General features: G+C 39.0%; 1 protein-coding gene across 2 annotated transcripts in view; it reads left to right on the top strand.

The window, feature by feature from the left end:
- RUNX2 (RUNX family transcription factor 2) overlaps positions 1-13,445 on the top strand; it is a 79,878-nt gene that overhangs the window by 45,106 nt on the left and 21,327 nt on the right. The window lies entirely within an intron of this gene.

Raw genomic sequence — 13,445 nt, 5'->3', positions numbered from 1 at the left:
TGCGAGGAATGACTCTCTTGAGTTTTTCAACACAGCTGTACATGCTTGAAACTGTCATGGACTTTATTGTTTTTTTGTGATATTAATCTAAGAGGTTGGCATGTATAGGCCACCCAGTAAATGTGTAGGGCAGTCCCTGACTGAAACTTTTCATTCCGAATTTATATTTAACATGTTTAACTATAAATCTAGACTGAGTATGCACTAAAAAACTCAGATGAAAATCTCAAGTGGGTATTTCCCCGTCGCTGGACACTGTAGAAATATATATAAAACATCTGTTCATTTTGCTATGACCTCAAGTAAACAACAAAGAAAAAGTATCATTTTGTGTGGTTAGTTTTTTAAAATTCGATGTTTGGTTTCATCGATAAAATATTAAAACCGTTTGTGCGACATTTTAAAATTTTAAGAACATTATTTGAACACCAGCTAATTTTTTATTAAAAAAATCCCAGTTTTATTCTCATAAAATCACCTTTTTTTTTAAAGAGCAGATATCAGGTTAGGGTTTAACCCCTTAAGGACACATGACATGTGTGACATGTCATGATTCCCTTTTATTCCAGAAGTTTGGTCCTTAAGATTTTAAAGATGTCACAAGTATGTTGAGGTTGGTTGATTGACTAATTAAAGCCTTTATCTATAAGCCTGTCCTAAATCATAGCTTTTCAACATTTTCCTGTGCAATTAGGTGATTCTAGATTAGTTCAAAATGTCTGCCTTTAAACTATTTACGTATACTGTAGTTAGGCATTGGTTAAACATATGGCATCTTTAAATAAGTCAAGTAAAACCATCTCAAACTATTCCAGAGCTGGACCTCCGTATAACCAGGAGGGAGACACGGCCCAATCCATTGGACCATAATTTATTATTTAAGTCACGGAATGTTTTACATAATCTTAAGGAGCACGGTTTCATTTTTAAAACTCTCTGACAGTGGTAACATTTCATAACAGAATTATTAATTGGGATGATACCGACTTTCCACAAGCCTGGCATAGATTATGTTCCTCTTTAGTTTATTGCAGGTGAGTTACAGAGTGCTAAGAAAAATGAATTTAGGCTTGTTCTCACGCTATTATTTATTTTCCAAACTCATGCTTGCGAAATTTTGCATGCTCCTCTGAATTTCGTTTTTCCCCCAGCCAAAAGCAAAGAATCTTATTGATGGAGAAATAGAAATGTATTTGTCCACACTTGGCAAAGTCAGTTTATATACACACACAGACAAATTCATGTTCACAGTTTTGGGTCCGTCAAAAATAAAGTAAAAATTTAATATATTTTAAGCATATTCACTGAACGAGGAAAAAAAACACTGGTTTAATTTAGATTTTTCTTTCAACTGCCGACACTTTTTATCTGAAGTTTTTAAAAATCTGTTCACCATTTGGGTGAATCGTGAATACTCCATAATAAATTCTAGTAATATAGACACTCCATACTGTGTAAACATAGAATTTAAACAAAAAGTGAGAGGTATTGAATTATATTTTTGGAACTCTATGCTTTAGGTCTAGTCTGGAAAATGTAATGTAAGTTACTAAATTAATTTCTTTCAACTTACTGGATCAGAGACAGACTGGGTTATTCATTAAATCTGTGAAACGTTAAACATTTTCAACTCAGTTATTTATCATGCTCAACTATTTTGGGCTAAATTTCAAATTCTCTGGGTAATTCTCATCAATCATGGGTTTTGTAAATACTCCCAGCATTGGGAGGTATGAAACCAGAACAGGGGGTGAGGGCAAGCCTTTAGGTGTGTGTCACTAATACCCCTTGTATCATTGGCAATGCCCAAAATGGAGGTTGTGTTTGGAGTTAATGGACGCCAAGCTGATTGACAACCTCACTGAAGCACTCTCTGTATGGTCCCAGGGCCATCAACATATATTATTATCACAAATATGTGATTTATCATATATTGGAAATCTATTATATTATGCAAAGTATTTTTCTTTCGTTGTAAACAATTTCCAATAACTATTATATCAAGTCATAAAAGTCAAAAGTGAAAAGAATAAAATAGTGCCGTTTATGGAACTGTGTGTAGATTAAAAAAACTGCAACATCCTGCCTAAAAAAAAAAAAAGACAGTACAGCAGATAAAGTGTAAGATAAAACTGGGGATAAACCACAACATAGATGTCATGCTTAAGACACAAAGCAGGAATCTGAGGGTATGATACATCAGAACATCCTTGTAGGAGAACTTTTCATTTCTATTTCCTTGAAGACCTTGTACTTCCTGAATAAACAAGGACGCAACATGGGTGGACCTGTTCACAAGAGTAGACATCAACATAGATCCACCTGGAAACCAGATTCAAAATGCAGAAAGTCTGAATAAAATTTGGAAAGCCACAGACTCTTCATGTGAAAATGTTAACAGTCCTTACGATCACTCAACAGAGCAGCTCTGTCATACGGTGATGAATAACTGGAGCAAGTACATCTAAGTCCAAGTGCATGCGCAGCCCTGATTGGCTACACTGCAGATGTAGCCATGTATCTTGGCCCAGATGCGTCAGTGGCCACCCGCCATCCCAACACAAAGCACGTCTGAAGCTATCTGCCAGGGAAGCAGATATATCAAGCAGTGGTTGTAACCAATAGAAAGATCTCTATGGGTCAAAGGGATTCTACACTGCCAGGAAAACATATACGTTTTCCAGGCACTGCAGGACCCCGCAGTGCCCCTCTCCCTCCCAGCCCCCATCCCATGTTGCTGAAGGGGTTAAAAATCCTTCAGTGACTTGCCTCAATCCAGCTCCGATGTCTCTCGGTGCTGGATCAATCTCCACCCACGCTCCTCCCCCGCCGACGTGAGCCGGTGGGGGAGACCTAATGCGCATGTGCGGCAATGCTTTCCTATGGGGATTCCGGCGACGCTGGAGGTCCTCATGCATAGCGTGAGAACATCCAGTGTTGTTTAAAACACTTTTCGTGTTCTAAGAACACGGAAGCCCCTTTGGTGGCTGTCTGATAGACAGCCACAAGAGGAGGACCTAACCCTGTAAGGTAATTATTGCAGTTTATAAAAAGGGTTAAGGGTAGTGGGAGTTGGCACTCCAGACCACTTCTGCCCATTGGAGTGGTCTGGGTGCCTGGAGTGTCCCTTTAAGACAACACGAGAGTCATGAGTGAACCATCATTTAAAAGTAAGAATTATATGTTAAAGAACTAAAAAATGATGTAAATTCTTATGAAACTACCCTGAATATCATGTTAGAGGGCTTTGTTAGCTAAGCAGTGAGTTAAGAAATCACTTCCAAATCTGGGGGTATTTTAGTTTTAATTTGTGTGTTTCCAACTAACACTAAGTATTTTTAGTTACTAACCCCCTTAGATCCAGTTGCATTGGTGATGTCATTTTGATAATTTTAGGACTGGGCTTGTACTTCCTCTTGTCCCAGGAGGCTTGGGTTGAGCAGTTTATATTAGCGTCATGCATAAATTCAGTTTAAAAGTGACACACGGATAATAATTATATAATTGGAAAATAGCGGAAATAATTGATTAAGTGGATTAGCAATAATTACCGCGGCTGAAATGGGTCAACGGAGTCTGCGTTTTTTCTAGTGTTTTAAATGTGTAATTGAAGACTATATTCTCAGCTTACTGATTTCATATGTAAACTAGATGGAATGATTAAAGCAGAGCTGTCACAACTGAGACCTTAATACAACACAATAGCTCTCTAAAAATTACCCGTGACGGCACCCGACAGACCCCAGGTAAGTTGTTAAACACATGGTTTGGCTACTTATCCCAGGAGGGTTCCAGGGTACTGTAGTGGTTATGGTGCTTAGAGTGTTGCTTTGAAATGTGTTAAAGAGGCACATGGTGCTCCAGTACACTCCACCATTCACTACTGTTAACGAAGCCACTAGAGGCGCTTCCTGGTTGCTAGGTGATTTTGGTTGCCTAACTGACACTGGACGCCCTCACGCTCTGCATGCTTCCCTATGGGGAGGACCTAGCACGCTTGCGGCATTCGCCGTGCGTGCACCTCAGTGCCCCCATGAGGTGACGTCTGAGGTGACGCTGGGTAGAGGGGCGTGAGGTAGGTAGAAGCCAAAGGGAAGTATAGTGCCAGGAATACACATTTATGTATCCAATATCACGGGATAACGTGATGCAAAAAAGCACATGCACTTCCACCATCCCCAAATAACTCAAGGGCTGGATACACAGGGTAGTTTGGGGGGGAGACACACCTGCAGAGCAAGCATTAGGAAATGAAAAATTACCTAGATATACACTTTAAAGGTATATATCTAGCAATGTATACTTAGATTAGGTTAGGATTAAACCACACTCATATTTTTCTATCTTTATTTATGTGGTTTTCAGAATTAAATATAATGGAACCAAATGTTCTTTTGTTTTACAACAATATCTCCTTAATCTGTGCATTGAATATATAGGGGATGTGTCCGAGGAATATTTTTGCGTAGGAACACCAGAGATGATCTTTTGTCCTTGAACCTTCCTCATTGGAAAGATACACACAGTTCTGTATCGTTGATGTTCATCTGTTTTCAGTCATTATAAGTTACGTAGAAAATGTATAAGCATGGCGGGGGTAAAAAGACTTAAATTTCAAATATGGGGTGTGCTTGACCTGAGTTTCTATGTAAACGTTCAGGAAATCCACAACCTGATGCGTGGTTCACACAGCATTCAGAGGTCAGGTAAGGTGACCACCACTGACACGGACCCTGGACTCAGCAGTGCAGAAGAACAAAGGGTTTCCTGTTAAGTCCAGCTGCGTGCATCAGTTGACCAAATGGTTTTCTTTAAATGTCACAAAGTTGTGTTTAAAGTTAGTGCATCCCTTCCAGTTGGACCTCAGTTGACCTACACTGGGTGACAATTCTCAGGTTGTCACCCAAATAATATCACTTTGGAGTGAATTCCTAGGATCTGGTAAAGGCTTTACAATTTGTAGATGTTTCTTTGTTTATTGAGAATAACTTTTTTTCTGGGAGCTTTGTACCATCCTAATGCAGTTTTCTAGAATCACTGACTTACCTCAGGATGGGGAATGGCCTGGATGTGTATGAGGAGTTGGTGGAACGAACTCTGAGAAGCAGTCGTTTCATTCTCAGATCACTCCGTGTATGTCAGGAGTTGGGCAGGTCGCCAAGCAGGAAATGACACATTCAGAGGCATTCGTATTGTGCAACCTTCCGAGGAATTGATGCACGGATACACAGGCTGTTTACACATTCCATTAGTTGCAAGCAGCATGGCAGACCTGGCTATCCCTATACACATGGCACAATTAAGTCATCTGGGATCCCTGCTGTGCTCGCAGTCTATTTTCTTTTCTGCCATTATACTTCGTATGCCTACAGGCAGAGGATTGTGTTAACCTTTCAGTGACCACGAGTATAATAAACCATTGCAATTGAACAATATCAGACCAATACAATGGGGCTTATATTCTATTGAGTTGACTTCTGTTGTTACTCCCAAAGAATGATATTTTATAATAATACATTGGTTTATAAATTATTTTACAACCAGTCCATTTTGACAGATAAACACATTGCTAAAACTTTGCAAACCCGTAGTGGATATTAACTTTTAGTTCTAATACAAGCACTATATTTTGAGACATTATTCAGTAACAGATCCCTGTATTCCGAACGCCATAGTGTTCTCCTCTTTATTTAGATTCAGGCCACCCTTAAGTATAAATAAAAATTGAAAAAAAAAATGTTTTGGTTAAAAAAAAATTCAAGTGCCACTTGATCGACCTCCCTCGACATCATTCTGATGCATCTAAATGTCCAATCCAATACTCCCTATATAAGGAGCATTGGGGTAAAAAAAAATGCACGCAACGCCATGCTATATTGGAGGCTAGCTGTCAGAACTGAGTTGACACGGTTCTCACAATGGAAGCACCTCTTGGCTGTCAGGTAGACAGCCACTCGAGGTGTATCTAACCCTGCAATGTAAACATTCCTCTATGTACTAAACGGCAATGGGTTAAAACCGATTGAGATGAAGTGTTCTGGGTGCCTTCAGCTGTCCTTTAGGTTTTCTTTTTTTTTTTATCAGTCATGCAGTGCTTCTACGTTTGGTAAATTTTGTAAGGCACTTATCTCCTTTCTTGCATTGGCTTCCTACTCAATTTGTAGCCACAGATCAGATGTCAAAGGGAAATCAATGAAATCCTCCTAATAGATTTCCAACAGCCAAGCAACCACAATGCATACTGAGAAAGTCTTGGTCTGATGAGGGTCGCCAAGAGACATCAGAATGGACGTCCACAGCGATATTCCTCATTGGACAGCGATATTCCTCATTGGCTCCTTTTAGTGTAGCCGAGAACCCGTAGAAAAGGTCTATGGAGACATTGTTTCTTAAAGGAACACTCCAAACATCTAAAGCTAATAAGCTTGCTAAAGTGTTTATGGTTGAAGAGTGTGTCCTCTTTTTCCATTTTACAAAAGTGCAAATTTCAATAGAAATTGGCACTTTTATAAATTAAAAGCATTACGTAAATAAATCTGTAATCCTAGGACTTTAGTCACCTTGTCCATAGTTAATTATGGCGTCCCCCAGTTTGTGTTGAAAGGCAATAAAATAGATGTTTACTTATGGAGGAGTCATGGCCTTTCCAATCTCCTGGTGCAGTGGAAGTGCCTCTAGTGATTGTCAGTATGACAGCCAGTAGAGAAGGATTTTACTAAGCAGTGTAAACATTGCAATTTCTCGGCGGAGCTAAACTCAAACGCAATTGGACAGCAACAGAAAGTCTGGGTGGGGTTAGATGGGGAGGGCTTGCAAAGGCTCAAGACAAGAGACCTGCAGCACTTACAAGCTGTTTTTAGATATACAAACATGCATGCATGTTTTTACATTTTCATCGTGGATATGTATACTAATTAGTTCTTGTTTTTTTTTTGTAATTGGGCAGTGGAGTGTCCAGCCAGTCACAGTGCAGGACAAAGAGACGACTGGAAAAGACATGGTGTAATAAAGCTCCGTCCATATTTCAAACTCTCAATCTAATTTTGATGAAAGGTCAAAATTAATATTTTAAATTTTTACTTCAATTTTTTTATTTTTTGGCTTGCAACCCCCCTCCCCCCTCCCCCCCCCCCCCCTGCTCCTCCCAGTTAGACACTCTTTAAGGTTTTTTAAAAAAAAACTTTTATTTTGGTTCTGCTTCCACTGGGAGAAGATGAGAAACGACAACATAGTTTACAACGTGGTGTTTTTTGTTTTTTTTTTAAAACAAAAAACACACACGCTCTCTCGTTCTCTTATATTTTATACTGTAATTTTGTATCTCTTTTACAGCAATATTTTCCATCTTTTTGCTGTATCACTTTTATGAAGTAATTAGAATTTATTATAAAATGCCAGCATGTTTAGCAGCTCTATTTCATATGGGTAAAGATTGTATTAAGCAAGACAAGTTGGTGCTACTCTAATAAACCATCCTAAGATAATGGTGTGTCTTTATGTATAGGGAAACTAGGCAAATGGAAGTCCAAGTGGCTTAAACTTAGTGCTATAAAAATAAATTATTTGTATGTCAGCCCTAAGGATTCCCATTATCCTATACGGTGAAAGCCATGTCCTCATCAGCTGTAAATTTTATAAATGTGAGTCTTGGTGGGTCCAGCTTATTTTATAACTCCTCGATTAACTTCTATTTCTTTTTATAAGCCCTTAACAAAGTAATGCAGACATTACCCATTGCTCTCCCCTAATTCTGTGTACCTTATATGTATAGCTCAGCCTGGCTAGCTATGCTTGTATTTGAGGCGATGACATATTTAAAGTGACAGGTGATAATCTTTCTGAGCATTCCTCTTCATCCCACCCCACACATTAATAGACTCAAGTAAGAATAGTCTTTTTTAAAATATATTTTTATATTTCCCTGAGGTGTCAGCAAGCACATATGGACCACACAGGTTAAGCTTTGCTGAAAGCAATCAAGTCAGATTGTCTGCATCTTTATTTACGTTGGATTGAAATCTTGCAGTCCTTTGAATTTGGGAAATCACTTTTCTGTGGTGAAAGTATGGAATTGAGAATTAGATTAATATTTTTAAGGCGAGGAATGGCTGTCGCCGCAGTTGGGTCCCAGGGGGTCAAACAAATAGTGATCTGCAAGTAAATGTTCTCCTTTGAGTTTTGGCAAAAGCAACCACGACTTGTAGATTGCAGATTGCTTATCCACCCTCCCCTCCCCCTAAAATGATATTTCAGGGTTCTGTTCAGTAAAACAAAGAGGGAAAACTGTAGTTGATATATTAGTGATATTGACACTGATGTAACGCGTGTTTTTAAAGGGTTTGCAGTCTAGAACATTGTTTCTGATGTGTGAGTAACAGCCACTTCGCCAAGTTATCTAGTCAATTTATTTATTCCTGATTAAATGGGATTGTTTTAATTTGTTTGACTTTTTAGTATGCGTAATACGTATACAGGTAAATAACTTGCCATTTGACCTATAAGTAAATAAATTGGTAATAAATCACTTTGATTGTGTGTTTGAGTACTATAATAACATCAAGTAATCTTTTTCGGTACGTGTCCTCGTGAAATCTTGTAGGCTATTTAATATTAAACCGTATGAAATCAGAATGTAACTAAACAGTGCAGAGATAAAGGATAACTGTCATCAGATTGTGGTATTTTTTTTAATTATAAGAATCCTTGCAGCATGTAATGAAAAGATTAAATTTATTTAAAATTAAGTATATGGAAAAAAAATACATGAAAATCTGGTCCCTACTTTCACAGAACACGTGATCCCTCTGCTATCTTCATACACCTTCGGTCAGACTGAGGTAGAATCCGACTGTTACAGAATTGGTTGGGCCGCTAATCTGTAAATTCTGACCGCATTTGGCTGTAGTAAAGAGGAGAATTGCCAATGCGGTCGGAATTCAGTCGGAATTCGGAGCAGGCAGAGCACACAGGGCAATGACTGATGAAATCATCGCTCCGTGCAGGGAGTGAAGCAGGAGCGTAATGGTCGGATTCTACCTCAGTCCGACCAAAGGTGTCTGAATGTGGCAGAGGAATCTAGTGTTCCGTGAAAGTAGGGGCCAGATTTTTAGTTATTTTTACACATATTTCATTTTTAAAATAACACCATATCATTATATGCTGCAAAGATTCTTATAATAATAAAAATAATAAAATCTGGGAACAGTTATTTTTCTAAATGTAAATAATATTGCGTTCAATCTTGATATTGAATTTAAAATTTTAGACCAAATAAAGTGAGCTGAAATTATAGCTGAATTGGCGAATTTTTCAAATTCGGCTATTAGGGCAGAAATTCTAAATATACTTAGTAACTTAGTATTCCCAACAGTTTGAATTTAAAGGGCCAGTCACACTTCTGCTCCATCTAGGCATTGTTTGCAACAAAAATACTGAACAATAACTATATTGCTTTTCTATTTTGGTGAGGCTGACAAGCCGGTGCATGTTAGTGGCAGTAAATGTTTTATATATAGCCGCAGACCTTTTCTGTGTTGCAAATTCCACACGTTTCACACTTTTACTCATCACATTCTGTGTCTCAGTCAGTGTTTGTTTATGTTTCAAAATCACTTTTCATCCAGCAATTTAATGGCTATGGACTGAAACACTCAACAATTTAGCCAGTAAGACAGAGATGGGACTTGCTGACCCTGATGGGAGTTGCAGTCCCCGACCCATGCGTTGTCAGAGATAACCAGTCTACAGACTCCAGATAATGGACCGCTATACAGAGCTTGTATTTAGACTCAGCTTGTACTTTTGCATTTCATGTATTTCCTGTTTCCTAAACCACAGGAGACCCTGTGTCTCTATTTAAAGTGGTTTTCAGACCCTGTTATCATGCACAAAGCCTGCGTGAGGATGCTCTGATATTTGCTTTCTGCTGTTTTATTGCTGAAAGCCCTTTCTCTCATTTCCTGCCCAAGCAATGTGAGAAAGGCAGATGTCGTCAAATCTTAACTGCTTTTCTCCGTTGACCGTGTAGAAGTACAGGAAGCAGCAGACTTTGCATATGGCAGACGTTCTTTGGCGCAGTAGCGACATCTGCGCGTCACCAATACAAGAAGGCAGCCGGGTAGAAACTGTAAGCTCATATAGCTTGTGTGAAACTCATAATGAGAATTATTTATTCAGATGGCTTTAGTAAAAATGATATGCCAACCCTGACATTGGAAGCAACGTTTGGTGCCGCCGTCCTATTGTCAGACCTCACCGTGTTTAGCTAACACCAGAAAACAGGTAGCTGGCTAATCTGCAGATAAACAGAAACTGCCTAAACCCTCTGGCAGAACTCTGGCAAGTAGAGGATCATGGGATTTGTAGTTTAAGAAAAGCTGGACAGTTAGGCAATCCCTGGTGTAAGGAATATTAGTGGGACGGGATGTTATAGATTTAATCCTGGTGTATTAGGGACTCTGTTGCCTAAACAATTCTGTGGTCGTTTTGTGTAATGTGTGCTAATATGAAGAAAGGGGACTTGGAAAACCCAGCATAATCAGAATGGTAACCACTGATCTGATGTTCTGTTCACATTTCATGTAAACTGTGAGGATGTGGGTGATCTGTCACCCTTATTCACCAACCTGTAAAGAGTAGAAAATTGGCAAGGCAGTTGCTAATTATAAGCCAAAATTGTTGAGCCGGATACATTCAGCTAGTTGTTGTGATTGGATTTCATGGTCTAACATTTGCACTACTCTTGTTAAGTCTCTGTAATTCCAAGTTTTATGAATAGCCTCAGCCATCATTGAGTCCCAGTGACTCAATGTCCTTTATAAATGGTGACTACACTGCCTATTATCAATTTGGCCGTGATATTCTGTCTTACTATGATCATACTGACTTTTTTAGAGCTTAGTATGATTACTGTCCCTTTAATTAAGGTTTGTTTTGAATACATACAATATTGTACTTTACAAAACCAACTGTCTGGGAAGTCAGGCAGTCCCCCCAGAACCGGAGCAACGCCGATTGCCGGTGGGGGAACGGCAGCGATCGGGTAAGTAATTATGATGGTTCAGGACTAGTGATGTCCCGAACAGTTCGCCGGGAACCGTTCGCCGGCGAACATAGCGTGTTCGCGGTCGCGAACACGCGCGATGTTCGGTCCGCCCCCTATTCGTCATGGAGGTGGGAGGGTCTGGGAGGGAGGGTCTGCTGCTGATTGGCTGGAATGTGTCTGCTGACTGTGAGGTACAGGGTCAAAGTTTACTCAATGATGACGAATAGGGGGCGGACACGCTATGTTCGCCGGCGAACGGTTCCCGGCTAACTGTTCGGGACATCACTGTTCAGGACCGTCATCAGTCCTCAAGGGGATGTTTCAGATGACGGTCCTGAACTGTTCTGTTCTGATGACGGTCCTTAAGGGGTTAAATTACAATAAATGTGTTTAGAAATCAGTCTGTATGAAAAAGATACATTGGTCTTGTTTTAATTTGCATTTCATTTGTAGAAATTGTTATTAGTATGTCACCTAAAATGTCTCAAAACAGCTGTTCTGATGACGGTCCTTAAGGGGTTAAATTACAATAAATGTGTTTAGAAATCAGTCTGTATGAAAAAGATACATTGGTCTTGTTTTAATTTGCATTTAATTTGTAGAAATTGTTATTAGTATGTCACCTAAAATGTCTCAAAACAGCCCCGGCCAACCCCCACCCCACCCATAACAATTCTCATATTCACTACGCTACCCGAGAACTAAAAACAGACTCATATAGTCACAGGGTAATCGTTCACATGTGCTTAAATTCCAGAGTCCAAAATGGGGTTTTCAAATGTATTTAGATAAACGGTGAATTTATTTTATTGGTGGATGATCGTAATACATTTGAAGATTGGACGCTGTGATACATTAATATAGTAGTTTGCAGAGTTTACCCATCGCTGCAGGAGTTGGTTGTTGTCTGGTCCAGACACACACTATTCTACACCTTTCAATGAACTTGAAACCAGATACTTATGAAATTGACTTGAATGTTTATGAGAAAGATGACATCATTGTGTTCACACCTGACCGCAGAGCTCATTTGATGACTAGATAAATAACTCCATATTGTCATTGATGACTGGAATGAGGAAAACACGAGACATTGTGTCTTTATTTATCACTAAGTTCCCTTTGAATTTTTTCCCCACGAACGCCAAACATCTTTGGGTCTTTTGTTGGTAGACAAACATTCCTACTTTAATATTCTATTTATTTGTTTTTTTATTGGTGTCTTTGTGAGCTCGTCCAAGCAATGTTTCCTCCTTATATAATATATTACAAGATTCTGTAGATAGCCAAAGCTGCTTCTCACAACTCCTGACTTGTTTTAGTTAAGCTTGTTAATGGGTCAGTATCTATATGAAGAGCAGACACTTTGCAGGATATTCAAACTCCTAATTGGGTTACTTTTTGCCAATACTCATTACTTTGCTTGCAGGTGGTTAACGTTTACTCTCTAAACAGTGAGCTGTTGTGAGTTGAAAACCAACAAAATTTAGGCTGGGATAGCTAGGATGAACTGATGACTTTTCAGACAGATTGGCTTTTGTGGCCTGTATTTTACAAACCAATTGGCAGCTCAGCCCAACTAACTGTTTAGTAATAAATAGTTGTCTGCAAAAAAAAAAATATATAAAAAATAATAATAATAATAATAATTAGAATTATGCACGGTGTATAGGAGGTTTATTGAATACTCAGTGTCCAACAATGATGCCCATTTAGAGGGAGATTTAGGATTTTTTATTGCATGCAAATTTAAAGAAGAAATGCTAAATTTGCCCAGTGTTCACAGCACCTTACGGGTTATATTGAAAGGAATAGTTGAGTCACCCACATCGTTCCTATTAATCAGAGGGGGCTTCGGCCTGGCTCCCATTCTGTCCTGATGTATCCACATGCATTCTAAATACTATATAAACACTCATACTACTTGTATTGTTACATGTCTATGAATTCTTTTGATACAATGGAAAAATCTCTAATAAAAATGTATTATAAAAAAATAAATAAAATAAACACTCATACTATTGCACCATGATATGAAGGAAAATCGAGGACATTCTGTCAGAGACACCATTTATTTTTGTTTTTATTTAATACCTCCTCACTGTCCTGGATCTAGAAGGACTGTATCTATTTGTGACCCCTGCCCCAACATCTCAGGTGAAGAGCCGGTGCGACCCTAGTGCGACTACCTTCGCTCTAGAACACACTTAACATGCACAAGGACTTTTTGTAGCACTTTGTGGGGACCTGGTCAACGAACTGGCAGATTGCGTTGTTTAATGTAAACACAGCATTTGTGACAGTGACACGGGAGGTGCACCATTGATTTGCTCTTTACCTCAGCCGCTGCCCTTCCCAACCCAGTTTCTGAAGTAAAAAAATTTGGCAGGTTTGCAATTTG

This window comes from Pelobates fuscus, chromosome 2 (assembly GCF_036172605.1).
Source record: "Pelobates fuscus isolate aPelFus1 chromosome 2, aPelFus1.pri, whole genome shotgun sequence".
Classification (NCBI taxonomy): Eukaryota; Metazoa; Chordata; class Amphibia; order Anura; family Pelobatidae; genus Pelobates; species Pelobates fuscus.
Note: the sequence above shows the minus strand (reverse complement) of the source record. Positions and strands in the feature narration are given on the sequence as shown.